Source organism: Cetorhinus maximus, chromosome 23, assembly GCF_964194155.1.
Source record: "Cetorhinus maximus chromosome 23, sCetMax3.hap1.1, whole genome shotgun sequence".
Lineage (NCBI taxonomy): Eukaryota > Metazoa > Chordata > Chondrichthyes > Lamniformes > Cetorhinidae > Cetorhinus > Cetorhinus maximus.
In genome coordinates, this window is record NC_135901.1 from 58,930,277 (window position 1) to 58,945,976 (window position 15,700).

Sequence of the window (15,700 nt, forward strand, 5' to 3'; positions counted from 1 at the left end):
TCCTGTACTTTCGTCACCATCGCCCCCCCACTACCCACCCCACCCCCCATACCCACACCCACCCGTACACACACACAAACACCCACACCCACACCTACACCCAAACCCACGCACACACACACCCACACACACCCACAGAAACACCCACACCCACAACTACACCCAAATCCGCGCACGCACACATACAAACACACGCACAAACACACAAACACCCACACCTACACCCACGCACCGTCACTCCCACCCAGACAAAAATACACACGCACACACAAACCCACATGCACACATACATACACACACCCACAGGCTTACATACGCACACACACCCGCAGACACACAGACAAACACGCCTACACACACACACCCCAACACACACATGCATCCACACCCACACCCACACATACAATCATCCACACACACACACACTCACACGCACACACGCACACACCCGTCTTTTGCCTCTATTTTGCTTTAAAACCTGGTACCAATGTTGTGGCCCTGAAACGTGGTTCTCTCCACAGAGTCTCTTTGTATTCCTATCAGGTTCTGTTTCATTCCGTTCAGCATGGTCACATCACATGTGCAAACGTCCAGTGCAGAGCGGTTATTTCAGAATGCCCAGGTACAGTTCTGCACGGTTATTTTCAGTGTGGACTCGTCCAATTCAGCTTCTTCCAATGTAGAGCTGTGAACCCGACAATAGTGAATGTGCATAGCTGCAGTCGTGCATGTTTACTCTTTATGCGTCAAGATTGAGTTCAGCACTTTGAGCTTAGTGTTGAATGGCTGAATTCAGTAAACAGGAATTCATCGAAGACAGGGTCCAGCTGAATACGCTTATAGTTATTGTGCACCGCTCCATTCCCTCATGTTTCTATCCTGTGTAAAATGGCGCAGCTCAGCGCAGATGATAAGGTAATTCCGGGCGACATTCAGTTTGCAGGTCCAGTTCAGGAAAGTTGTTTTCAGTGCGGTCATGTCAATTTACACACTGTTGCACTCAGTATGCGCAGGCCGTGTTCAGACCTGCTTCATTGACTGTGCACAGGCCCCGTTCTGCAGGATTAGGTAAATGTGGACGGGTGAAGCCCTGTAAGAAATATTTTGCACAGGCACAATTGTGCATGCTTACCTGCAACGTGCCGAAAATGTTTACTCGTCCTGGCTACATGCAAATTAATCAGTTCAATATGGCTACAGTCGATGGGCACAAGGTCAGTTGAGCCTGTCTATATTTAATGTTGACTAGTCCAGGTCTGCACGGTGATAATCAGTGTGTACCTGCCAAAATCTGTGACTATTACTCAGAGTGGACTGGGCCATTTGTGCACTGTTACATTCTGTGTGGACTGCTATGGTTCAACCCCGTTGTATTCAATATGTACAGGCCCAGGTCAGCACAGTGTAAGGCTGTCCAGGTTATCGTAGTTAGGGTGACTGCGCACATGTCTGGTTCAGAATGGTTACTCTCAGTGAGCACAGATCTAGTTCTACAGTATGTGTTTCAGTGCGGGCTGCTCTAGTTCAAAGGGCTTTTATTTATTGTGGCAACGTCCAGTTTCACACGATGGTATTCAACCCTGGAGTGGGCCAGGTGTGCACAGTATATTCAGGAAAGTTAAGCAGGCAATTAAAATCTTCAACACAAGGGGCTGTAACCACCCCCCATTGACATTGAACGGCAGTTCAATCGCTGAATCTCCCAGAGAGAATATTGTGGGTGGGTGTGGGGGATGGGAGAGATCACCAGTCACCAGTCACCAGAAACTGAACTGAACCTGCCACATAAATACTCTCTGTAGAAATGTATGTCAGAGGCGATGAATTTAGGGTGAGGGATTCATTCTGAACTCCGCTTATCCATGCCACAATCTGCAAGGCACAAGTGGGGAGTTTGATGGAATACTCTCCACTTGCCTGATTGAGTACACATCCAACAAAACTCAAAAAGTTCGATACAATCCAGAACAAAGCAGCCCGCTTGATCAGCAGGACACCCGTCATGTTAACCTTTCACTCCCTGCACCGCGCTAACATCATGGCTGCCATGTTTTCAATCCACGGGATGTACAGCAACAAATCAGCCAGGATTCTGCCTGACCGTCACTTACCAGCTCCCACTGCTGCTGGCGGCATCCAAGCCGGTCATTCCAGGTACTGATCTCTCCTGCATCATCGATGGAGCTGGGCTATCCAACAGGGCGGACAACAAACTGGACACCACATCCAGACTCCTGATGTCAACGGTAAAAGAAGCCAAGCTGCGCAAGGTCTTCAGCAGCCCAGCAGATGGAGGGCCGGAGAGATACAACTGGTCAGGGCCCGGCTGCTCGGCCGCTCCAGGATTGACTCCCTGTTTGTTCCCGGAGCGATCATGGTCAGATCCACCGACTTCAAGCTGATGTTCCTTTCTGAGCACTGCCTCCTACTGGCAGGTCGTCACTGACAGGAAAAGCAGGGGAACGCTCAGCTGTCAGTTGACAGTGGAACATGTAAGCTGAACATGAAAACGATGACCCCCAGAAAGACTGTGGATCTCTAAAGCCATTACAATCCTTGGAGAACCGGGAAAACCCACTTTGAGTTCCCACCGCCAAGGTGGGAAGCGATCAAGGTGAACTACAAGATGCATTTCATCCTCAAACGTTCCGAAGCGAGAGAATTAGAGAGAAGGGCGGGGAGAGAGAGAGAGGGAGAGAGAGAGAGAGAGGGAGAGAGAGAGAGAGGGAAACGTCTCAACTCCAGAAAAACGTGGACAATCTGCTCTTTCTATTGTTGATGGCCATTGGTGTCGATGAGGATCTCCGAGAGTTGAAGTGACCACAGGCCTCGCTCTTTGCTGCGGAGATGTCCAAGGTCAGTCCCTGTCCTGAGCACCCTGCCTGGAGCAGGATTAGACCTGGACCCCATCCTCCTAAGTTCATTAATGTCCTTGCAGACTGTCAGTCTAAGGATCAGCAAATCATTTTGTGCCAGATTGTATAATGTGAAGCCCACAGTCACCACGGCCCCACGTCTCCCCTGTCCACGCTTCATCCCTTGCATGCCCTCGGCTTTTTCAAAGGCCGGTCTTGAAGTCGCAGGGCTTTGCGGAGAGAGGATAACAGTTATCTCATTAAAGGGATTTTCTCAATCGAGGGTTCTGCTCTTTCTCCTTCTGCTTTCCTTTCTTTTCTTTACGATAGATCATAGGGGGTGATCTTGTGGCACAGTGGTAATGTTCCGACTTCTGGGTCAGAAGCTCCAAATTCAAGTCCCACTTTATGAAATGAGGGCTGTGGGCGGTCGGTTTATGACGTGCCCACACAGAGTTATTAGCAAGCTGTAAATCATTCCAATGTGTTTGATGGTGGGTGGTAAGAGTGAAAGAGTTTACCAGTCAGCCATACTGCAGAGAGCAACACCAAACCACTGCAGTACTGTGCCAAGAATAATCATGGAGCAATCAAATGGTTGTACATAGACACCATTCCCTCTGAAGACATGGTACCTGAAGGAAGAGGAGTTTATACGGTCACTTTCTGGCTGCGCTGTTGATTGGATGAGGCTCTGCGATATTATACAACTTGTGGCAATTTTCTGTGTCCACCTTCAGAACTTATGCAACCCTTAAGCTGTGAAAAGAACATCTGCTTTCAATAATTCACAAGTAGATGCAGCCTCCAGCTGGGCTTATTTCACATCATCACGGTTGCAATGCTGGTGGAACTTCCCTCCCGCACTCCTATTGAACAAGGGTGGAGCTTTTGGCCTGATGGAGGGATCGCTGGGCTACCACTTAACAGATTGTGGATGAATGAAATTCAGCTGCAGCTGATGGAGCCTCATGGGTGCGAACTTTTTTGTCAATGGGTCTCTGTGAAGATGGGACTTCGTCTCCACAACAATCGTGTGGTGCTCGTTTCTATCAATTCTTTCATTGGCAGATGCAACAGGGAAGGTAATTTGGTGAGGGTGACTTCAAGTCAATTTTCTTCACTTCCAGGTTTTCACAGCATCTGCTGCAGATCCAGTTGCGCAGTTATGTCCTTCAGGTCTCGACCAGTTCTTTTAGTATTGGTGATACAGAGCCAGTTTTGCTGGTCGACATTGATAACCCCTTACTGTGAGCACATCACATGCCACTGTTACCCTCAGTGTTTTATCTAAATGTTGTTCAACATGTTCTGGTTCAGCAGTTGAATCAATGTGGTAATCTACAGGATATACTCTTGTCCAGTATAGATCCGGTCTCATGAGACTTCATGGTGCTGCACACATAGCTGATGACTCCCAGTGCCACACATCCTGACTCTGCCATGGTTTACGAGGGATGGTAGTGGAGAAGCCGGGAACATTAGCTACAGCGCTTAATTCAGTAAGGGTTTTGCAATCTGCGGGAAAGCTAACCCAATTTTGGCACAAGTCTCCAAGTGCTAATGAGGAGCACTTTAAAGGGCCGACTGGGCAGGGTGTGTTTTTGTAACGTCCTGTGACCAGCTTGATGCCGTGTCGTTCATATGGGTTATTCCTATTTGACTGTTCTGTAAAGGTTTGAGTAAACAATGGCTTGATAATCCATTTTAGATGGCAGATATTGTTGTGGGCCTGGAGATTAAAGTAGGCCAGACCAGGTTCGGGCAGCAGATTATCCAGCCAGATACTTTTCTAAATAAGCATCCAAACTTTCATTGTAATCTTACTGAAATTTTATTGAATTAATCGAATTAACATTCGCCCAGTTGTCGTGTTGAGCTGTGAAATCATATCTCTGTAATTCTAATCTAAGCTTCTGGATGACACACTCAATAACATTATCATTGTGATACCGCTTCCCCAGTGCCTCCATTGTTCGATATCCTAACTGAACTGCAATGGAGAATTTAAACTTGTATTTCTCTAGTTTCTGGGACTCAGTTCCACTATTGCTCCTCAATATTAAAATTCATAATCTCCTTCAAGAAACAGTACCAACATCATAAAACAGATTGCGAGCATGGCCATATAAATCAGTGTAAAATACCTTCATACAACAATGAATAAGCATGAAAGTGACTGCATTAATTTGTTTGTTTGGCGAACTGTAACAAACACTGATGATGATGTAATATAATTGTGCCGCTGGAGTGAACATGTGATATAAATATGGGAGCATTTGAATGTGCCCTGGACTGCACGTGGCTTCCTCTGTCAATCAGCTTTTGCTGAAATGCATGCTCCAGTAACTGGTCCTGTATTTGCCATTTACTATCCGGTCTTTGCAGCTATTGCTGTTCCAGGTATGGTATTATAGTGTGTCATGCATTGCATAAGCCTTTGTTTACGATGTTGATGTGCTTGGTAAAGTATTTCAGCAACACATTTGTTGTGCAAGCCTTTTTCATGGTATAGTTATTGCTGGTCATGTATTTCAGTAAGGTTATTACGATCAGTCGGCACTTCAGACAATGATTCTCTTTGTAAGTTATTAAAGTTAGCTACGTATTGCAACAATACTTTCTTAAGATTTCAAAGTTCTACTTAGACATAAATGTACTTATTTATTGTACAAGTCTTTGCTTAAAGTATCAGTGTTCTATGTAAGGTGTTCTAGCACCATATTTATTGATCAAGCCTTTCTTTTAGATATTGATATTCTATGCAAGGTGATATACCATGATAATCATTTCAGGAATATTCATTTAAAGTTTCTTTTTTAAAATTTGTTCCAGGAAGGTAATTATTATAACCTATTTTTTAAGGTTCAGTCGCATCACATAAGTTATTGCATAAATGTATTCACTTTACAAGTCTATACTTAATGTATCATGCTTTTGCATAAGGAATTCCAGTGGCCTATTTATTATATCAGTCTTTGCTTAAGACATCAATGTCCCTGGAGATGCATTACAGTGATTGTTTCCATGTACCAGTAAGGGATATACTTGTATATATCATTAATTATCCTGGTTTTTTTTTGTTTTTAAACAGCCAATTTAGTGGCAATTGTGATCCTGTCCCGAGGAAGGTGTGGTCTCTCCAGATGCATCACTCGGTACTTGGTGTCCATGGCAGTGACAGATCTCCTCGTGGTCATCACTGCGGTCATACTGAATCGGATCCGTGGCATTTATTTCCCGATTAGTTTTATGACGACCACTCCAGGCTGCAGTGCTAGTGCTGTCCTAACCTATGCAGCAAGAGACAGTTCAGTTTGGTTAACAGTTGCTTTTACCTTTGATCGATTTGTGGCCATTTGTTATCAAAAGCTCAAAGTAAAGTTTTGCACAGAGAGAACAGCTGCTGTGGTTATTGGGATTGTCTGTTCTCTGAGCTGTGTTAAAAATGTCCCCTGTTATTTTATATATGAACCATTGTACATAGTAGACGATGTTCCATGGTTTTGCAGCATGAAGTTGTTATTTTACACATCACCTGGTTGGGCAGCGTTTGACTGGCTGGATCGTATTCTCACCCCTTGTGTGTCTTTTGTTCTGATTCTTTTGCTCAATGTTCTGACAGTCAGGCACATTGTAAAAGCCAGCAGAGCCCGCAGGAGACTCCGGGTCCACAGCAATGGAGGGAATCGGAATGATCCAGAGATGGAGAGCAGGAGAAAGTCCATCGTTTTGCTGCTGTCTATTTCGGGCACTTTTATCCTGTTATGGCTGACCTATGTTATAAATTTGCTGTATGTGCGATTTTCAATCGGTTATTATTTCGCAGGCTCTGATTTCACTGACCCAAGGTTCATTCTGCAGGAAAGCGGGTATATGCTGCAGCTTTTTAGCTGTTGCACCAACACGTGTATTTATGCAGCGACGCAGAGTAAATTCAGAGAGGAGTTAAAGAACGCGGCGAATTATCCACTTAACCTTATTTGGAAATTAATTAAATAACTGAGGGCATTTATAAAAATAAAATAGCATTAACCCGTTACCTGTTCAACCTCATTTCTTGCCCTTTTCTCTGTTTCTTATGGCTGCCTCTCACATACCCTGCGCGTATTCAACCTCATTTATTTTCTTTCTCTGCCACATGTGCCCACTAACCCTACTTTCACCACCTGCAGATTCCGTGTACATTCCACAAGAGACTGGAGCCTAAATCAAGCGCCTTAGACCGCTCGGCCACGCTACCTCACTAAGTACCACTAGGCATCGTTTCCTTCACTGGTGTTGCCACCAAAATAGAACAGAAGCAAAGGAGCAGGAATCAGTCATTGGGAAACTCAAACCAAATCCGTCAGTTAATCAGACCATTCTTCACTTTGTAACACACAGAAATCATCTCCTGTAGTAACTTTTTTTTATTTCAATTTTTAATTACTTCGATGTTTCAAATGATGTTTCTTTATCCTGTGTGACTGTGTGTGTTTACTCAACGAAATGTTGGTAAAGGGTAATTAAATTGTAAAAATCGACTGAGCAAAGTGAGGAGATTGTTCGGAATAAACTTTTTTTCGAATATTCGATTTGAAATCAACTATTTTTAAAATTTCCATAACTGTAAAAAAATTCGGAATCCAACTCTTCATGTCATTTGATCAGGGAAACTTTCTTAATTTTCACACGTTGTGCAGACACTGCAGAAGGTCCTGCACCTCTTTCAATATTGCTTTTCTCAACTCAGAGGTTTCAAAGGGAATTGGGCAAAGACTTGAAAGGAGGAGAAAAATATCAGGGTTATGGATAGAGACAAAGAAATTCAGATCACTAGAAAGCTCTTTGTATAAAACTGACGGAGATCCTTTGGACCAAAATACCTCCTTTTGTTCTGTGCCATTTGATGATGACATTGTTGATCAGTCTGTCTCCAGCATTCCTAATGAGAACAGCCGAATTCCATTTCTTCAAAACAAAGATCCAAAGTGCTGCTGCATGACGTCACCGCTTAAATTTCAGTGAGGCCCATTGAGCTTTGCGGTTATCTCCTGTTTCTGCAGTGCAGTGATTGTCCCCTTTACCTAACACATGATAAGATCCCTGGTTCAAGACTGCACAGAACCATTATCTAAATCTGCAGATTCACGTATGTTGAAGACAGTATCTTACAGCCATGTGGCCTGGTCACTGTTTATCTTTCAACCAAAAAGACATGATCTGCTCATTGTGATTGGTTAATCAGGAGTGACTTTTGTCCCAGTCTGAACAACAGGAAGAAAAATCTGTCCCATTCCCACGCACATTTTGTACCCTCAACCCTTTAGTCAGTTTCTCTCTGCAGCCTATCCTTCCCTTTTGTCCTTTCACTCCCCTCCCTCCTCCTCTGAACTTGTTTTCCACCTGTTACCTCCCTGACTTTTCCAGCTCTGATGAAAGATCATCAAACTGGAAGATTAACTCTTTTTCTCACTCCACAGACGCTGTCCGGCCTAAGTTCACTTGATAAGGAATTCATGTTCATTGTGACAGTTTACACAGCGGGAAGGAAAATGATTTCCCTAGCTGGAAATTGAACCTGGGCTGCGGCAGTGAAAGCATCAAATTGAAAGCACTAAATTCTCCGCCTTCCGTTGAAGAGGAGGCAGTTTTCACATAGAAACCCAGCAACATTGATATGAACAAAACAGGATGGAGAAAGAATCAGTTTGAGTAGTGACACTGTCGGAGGAATGGAGAACTGGAGATCACCCGTGAAAGCAGCAAAGTTTAAAAAGCAATGGCGCCCATCAAGCAGCTCCAACTCACAACCGACAGGTCCAGTGTCATTCACTCTGCCAAGTGATGATGTGTGCATCCACTTGCTCTCGTCCCCAACACGCAGAAAGATAAACATGTTCCATTTGGAGCCTCAGTTTGCTCTGGAATTCAAAGTGTCGAAGGTAATCGATCGACAAAAGCCCCAAGGGTGCAATGCATTCCTCTCAGTCATCAATAACATCATTCAACGTAAAACCACAAAATTATAGAAATGTTACGGTGAAGAAAGAGGCCATTCAGCCCATCATGTCTTCGCCAGCCTAAAAAGAGAAAAAAGAAACCAGCCGCTCAATATATTCCCACTTTCCGGCACCTTGTCGGCAGCCTTGCAGGTTACAGCACTTCAGGTGTTGATCCAGGTACTTTTTAAATAATTTGATCATTTCAGCCTCAACCATGAGCTTGGAAAATGAATTGCAGACGCCCTCCACTCTCTGGATGAAAATGTTTTCCATTTTATTTTGCATTGACGGGATGTGGGCTTCGTTGGCTGGGCCAGCATTTATTGCCCGTCGTTAATTGCCCTTGAGAAGGTGATGGTGAGCTGCCTTCTTGAACCGCTGCAGTCCATGCGGTGTAGGTATACCCGCAGTGTTGGTAGGAAGGAGGTTCCAGAATTCTGTCCCAGCGACAGTGAAGGAACGGCGATATATTTCCCAGCCACGATGGTGAGTGACTTTTAAGTCTTAAGTTTTAAGACATAGGAGCAGAAATTAGGCCATTTGCCCCATCGAGTCTGCTCCGCCATTCAATCATGGCTGATAAGTTTCTCAACCCCATTCTCCCGCCTTCTCCCCGTAACATTTGACCCCCTTTCCAATCAAGAACCTATCTATCTCGGTCTTAAATAAACTCAATGACCTGGCCTCCACAGCCTTCTGTGGCAATGAATTCCATAGAATCACCACTCTCTGGCTAAAGAAGTTTCTCCACATCTCTGTTCGAAAAGGTTTTCCCTTTACTCTGAGGCTGTGCCCTCGGGTCCTAATCTCTCCTTCTAATGGAAACATCTTCCCCACGTCCACTCTATCCAGGCCTTTCAGTATTCTGTAAGTTTCAATCAGATCCCCCCTCATCCTTCTAAACTCCACCAAGCATAGACCCAGAGTCCTCAAATGTTCCTCATATGTTAAACCTTGCATTCCTGGGATCGTTCTCGTGAACCTCCTCTGGACCCTTCTAGGGCCAGCACATCTTTCCTGAGATACGGGGCCCAAAACTGCTCACAATATTCTAATTGTGATCTGACCAGAGCCTTATAAAGCCTCAGCAGCACATCCCTGCTTTTATATTCTAGACCTGTCGAAATAAATGCCAACATTGTATTTGCCTTCCTAACTACCGACTCAACCTGCAAGTTAACCTTAAGAGAATCCTGGACTAGGACTCCCAAGTCCCTTTACACTCCAGATTTCTGAATTCCCTCCCCATTTAGAAAATAGTCTTGGAGGGAAATTTCCAGGTGATGGTGTTTCCATATCTCTGCTGCCCTTGTCCTTCTAGGAGATAGCGGTCGTGGGTTTGGAAGTTATTGTCTAAGGACCTTTGGTGAATTCCCGCAGTACATCTTGTAGATGGTACACACTGCTGCTACTGTGCGTTGGTGATGGAGGGGAAGAATGTTTGTGGATGTTGTGCCAATCAAGCGGGCTGTTTTGTCCTGGACAATTTCAAGCTTCGTGAGTGTTGTTGGAGATGCACTCATTCAGGCAAATGGGAAGCAGTCTATCATACCATTGACTTGTTACATGTAGATGGTGAACAGGTTTTGGGGAGACAGGAGATGAGTTATTCGTCGCAGGATTCATAGCTTCTGACCTGGTCTTCTAGCCACAGTATTTACATGGCATTTCCAGTCATTCTCTAGTCATTGGTAACCCCCAGAATATTGATAGGGGTGGACTCAGTGATGGTAATGCCACTGAACGTCAAGGGACGATGGTCAGGTTCTCTCTTGTTGGAGATGGTCATTGCCTAGCAGTTGTGTGGCACAAATGTTACTTTCCATTTGTCAGCCCAAGCCTGGATATTGTCCAGATCTTCCTGCATTTGGACATGGACTGCTCCAGTATCTGAGGAGTGGTGAGTGGTGCTGAGCATTGTGCAATCATCAGCGAACATCCCCACTCCTGACCTTATGATGGAAGGTAGGTCATTGATGAAGCAGCTAAAGATCATTGGGCCGAGGACACTACCCTGAGGAACTCCTGCAGTGATATCCTGGAACCGAGGTGCCTGACCTCCAACAACCACAACCACATTCCTTTCTGGTAGGTGTGACTACAACCAGCGGAGATTTTTCCCCTGATTCCCATTGACTCCGGTTTTGCTAGGACTCCTTGATGCCACACTCTGTCAAATGCGCCTTTGATGTCAAGGGCAGTCACTCGCACCTCACCTCGGATGTTCAGCTCTTTTGTCCATGTTTGAACCAAGGCTGTAATGAGGTCAGGAGCTGAGTCGCCCTGGTGGAACCCAAATTGGGTGCCAGTGAACAGGTTATTGCTAAGCAAGTGGCGCTTGATAGCACTGTTGATGACCCCTTCCGTTACTTTACTGATGATGGAGAGTAGACTGATGGGGTGGTAATTGGCCGGGTTGGATTCCTCCTGCTTTCTGTGTATAGGACCTACCTGGGCAATTTTCCACATTGCTGGGTGGATGGCAGTGTTGTCGCTGCACTGAAACAGCTTGACCAGGGGCGTGGCAAGCTCTGAAGCACAAGTCTTCAGTACTATTGCCAGAATTTTGTCAGGGCCCGTAGTTTTTGTATCATCCAGTGCCTTGAGCCTTCCTTGGAGTGAAGTGGAGTGAATCGATTTGGCTGAAGACTGGCATCTGTGATGCTGCGGACCTCTGGAGGAAACTTAGGTGGATCATCCACTCGGCTCTGCTGGCTGAAGATTGTAGCAAATTCATCAGCCTTACCGTTTGCACTGATGTGCTGGGCTCCTCCTGCAGTAGTTGTTCAGTTGCCCACCACCATTCATGACTGATTGTAGCAGGACTGCAGAGCTGAGATCTGATCCGCTGGTTGTGGGATCGCTTAGCTCTGCCTATCACTTGCTGCTCATGCTGTTTGGCACGCAAGCTGTCCCATGTTGTAGCTCTGGCAACTTTTAAACCTGTTGTTATTCACTTTACCATTTACCATGATGATAGATAACGAACGTGAATAAAGTTTGCAATGGTAAAAATACGTTCATTACTCTGGGAACTGAACCACTTTGAAACACACACAGGCAAAAACACCGAGAGTGACAGAGGCCTAAGGAGAGACAAACAACCAGAAAACAAGGATACCACCAACTTGGCTCAGTGTTTGTTCTATTTCCGACTGCAGATTTGGTGAGTGCTTGTCGATGAATGGAAATGAAGGAACGCGGAAGCGAAGCAGGACAAAACACACCGTGGTGATTGGAAGGATTTTATTCCATTTAACCAATCATTAATTCGGGAGGCACCTGAAAGATGAAACAGTGAGCAGAACAATCAGGAGGATTGCGAAACTGCCTGGGGAGACCCCAATGGATTTTAAATCCATCGCCTTAACCATTCGGCGTGACGACACTCGCTGGGCCAATGGTCATGTTGCTCAACCAAAATCATAGTATTGTTGCAGCAAGAAAACTGGATTCGGTCCCACCTGTTTCCGGTCACCTTGTAATTTACATCACCTCTCCTCATTTTTCTGAACAAAATGAAGCACTGTAGGTGACAACTTTCCCCAGCGCATCCTGAGCGATTTGCTGAAGAGACCGAAGAAAACGAATTAGCTGGAATTTTGACAGCGGTGGGGTTTGAACACACAATTTAAATTCAGCTCTTCAGTCTACTCAACCATATTCCAAAGCGAATACTCCTTCAGCCATTGCTTCGAGTGGGACCAGCTCTGAATTAGAACATAACAACCGGAGCAGGAAACATTTTGCCCCTCGAGCCTCCCCCACCACCCCCCCACCCCCACCGCCCCTCCATTGTGTTGGAGAATCAGAGAAATGGTTACATTCAGCCCTGGCCTGAGGAACACAGGAGTTTTGAACAAGAGGAGGCCATTCAGCCCTTCAAGCCTGCTTCAGCATTCAATAAGTTCATGTCTGATCTGGTCCTGGTCTCACCTCCCCTTTCATGCTCCCCCACCGCTCCCCCCTCATATAACCCTTGACTCCCTTGTCTATCAAGAATCTGTCTAATTCTGCCTTGAATAAATTCAATGACCCAGCCTCCACTGCTTTCTGGGGAAAATAATTCCACAGACCATCAGCGGGATAAAAAATTTCCTCATCTATCTCTGAAAAGAGATCTCTTACTCTTCTGGAAACTAACTCACCTCATCCCACTCCCCCACCTTTCCCCTGGAGACCTGCATTTTCTGTCCAATGCTCTTTTGAAATCCGCGATTGAATCTGCCCCACACTCTCACGTCGTGCATTCCAGATCCTAACCACTCGCTGTGTAAAAGAGAAACCCCTTTAGAATTGTACACTTTATTTGATGTTGCCTCTCCTCCTTCTTCCGACCAACATGAATCACTTCACACATCCCTGCATTAAATTCCAGCTGCCACTTGTCCACCCAAATGGATTTGTTGAAGAGTCCAACAGGAGAACCGACTCAAACTTGGAATGAAAGAGTGAGAATGAAAGAGGAAGAGAAGTGATGGGTTTTGTATATCCCAAGGGAAAGTGACTCCAGGATCAGTTCATTGTGACAGTTCACACAGCAACAAGAAAACAACATTCCCTGATGAGGGCCAAACCTGGGCGGCAGGAGTGGGAGCGCCGAATAATAGCATGTTTAGTTCAAACACAGAAGAATAGTTCATCGAGTGTGTTATACATTAGCATGAAGTGAACAGTGAGGTGAAATAGTGCCACAAGCTGCAGATGTACAAGTTTCAATTTCCAAAACCCACCAACCTAATCAATGCGGCTCCACTGAAACCTTCAAGGTAAATATTGATCCTTTATGAGGTGCCGTTCCCAGAACTATACACAGTCCTCCAGGTGTGAACTAATCGGGACTTTGTACAGCTGCAGCAAACCTTTCCCTTTTTTCTATAACAGCCTCTGTAACAGTTTGTACAGCAAGGGAAATTAGATTGTATATATCGGCTGAGAAAAATAAGGAGATGCTTGGCCAGAATAAAATTCCTTTGCAAATTCCATTTGAAATGAACATCATTTTTTTGAAAGCTGTTTAAGAATCCTCAGCCTGACTCTTAATGACATTGGGTCAGGGGAACTTTGTTAATTTTCACACACTGAACATGGACACGGCAGAAGCTCCGGCACCTCTTTCAATATTGCTTTTCTTCACTCAGAGTTTTCAAAAGGGAATTGGACAATGACCTGAAAGTTTCAAAGATCATGGTTATGGAGTAAGAAAACGAAACGGAGACTAATTAGAAAGAACATCGTAAAAAGTTGTTATTGATATGAAGGGCTGAATGGTCTCCTCACGTGCTATGTCATTTTATGATAACATTATCAGATTAATTTGACGACAGCATTTCTAAATCTGCCAACCGAATTCCATTTCCACAAATCAAAGACCCAAAGTGCTGCTGCAGGACCTCACAGTTTAATATGATGTGTAGGTGCCTCTGACTCTGTCAGGTATTGTTCTGTATTGGAGTGGGTATCACATGGGAAATGTCCCCGCTTTGAAACTAGGACGAAACATGATCAAAATCTGTTAATTTAATGGTAAGCAAATGTCCAAAAATACACTTTGGATGCTAAATATTAAGGGAATACAGTGTCTCACAGCCACGTGTCCTGTTTACCCCTCAATCAACGTCACAAAAACACATTGTCCACTCATTATGACGTTGTTGTTTGTGGGATTTTGCTGAGCGGTGATTGGTTGTTGTGTTTCCTACATCACAACAATGGCGCCACTTCAAAAAGTCCTTCATTGGCTGGAAAGCGCTTTGAGACGTCCGCTGGTCGGGAAAACTGCTATATAAATGCAAGCCTGTCTTTCTTTAATTATCTTAAATCCCAGTGTCTGGTTACTGACCCCGGTCAATGGAAACAGTTTCTTCCCTATCTGCTCCATCAAACCTCCCGTCGCCACCGCCCTCCACCATCTCCCTACCCTCCCCGCCAAGCTGTGTGAATCTTTAGAAACTCTTTGGGAACCGGAATCAGAGGAGAATGAAGGGTGAACTGTCCGACTGACCAGAGACAGTCAAGGCACCTTTCCCTTTTTTAAGACGCTGGAACATTGACACCGTTGTCATAAGTGATAATAGCTGATCTGAGACATTGAAAGGATTCTCGTTACTGCACATCAGGAATTCAAACCTAATATCGGCTTCTGGACAATCAGAATACTTGGTAAAACGCTCGGAGGAAGATGGCACCGGTTGTAGGAGAGCTGGTTCCCGGTGACATGGATGTGTCTGCAGTGGGTGGGATCAGACTGTTTCCATGTATCCACAATGAATGTCCCACCCTTTATTTTGGAAGAGTAAAACTGATAGAGAATAATTGTCATTCCGGTAGCAGCAATCTGAAGCTTTAACTCGCTAACACCCTGGTTTAGGATATTTTGTAGGCTGGTTTTATATCAGTTGCTGTGGTGCAATTGGTCAGCGCATTTGCTGTTAAGCAAAAGATTGGTGGTTCACAACACATCCAGGAGTGAAGCTTTCACTGTTTTCTATCCATCAGCAGTCATTGACACTCAGGTCTGGGTTGTCACTGGGTGCTTGAACAGCATGAAAAGATCCTCACAAACATTGCCAGCTCTACTATTATCCAGTGAGTTCCCTCACAGGTGACGTGTTCGAATATTCATTTCAAATATAAGAAGAAAACAATTAGACCTACCATGTAACTATGTCTAACATATTAGAAATCTATGAAAATATTGGATTCAAACAAACCCGTCAATTATTCTCTCTTCCTCAGCTCCACAGTGAGTGAGACAGGGAAAAGCAGAAAAGCAGCAATATTCCGACCCCGCACTCTCCAATCACCCGCTGCCAGCTGAAAGCAGCGACTGCAGCTTCAATCAGCGGGTTACTGCCC

The 15,700-nt window shown here is 44.9% G+C and overlaps 1 pseudogene; it reads left to right on the top strand.

The window, feature by feature from the left end:
• The first annotated feature begins 888 nt into the window (after nt 1–888).
• The window catches only part of LOC144698065 (uncharacterized), a 53,739-nt pseudogene continuing 38,927 nt past the window's right edge, over nt 889–15,700 (top strand).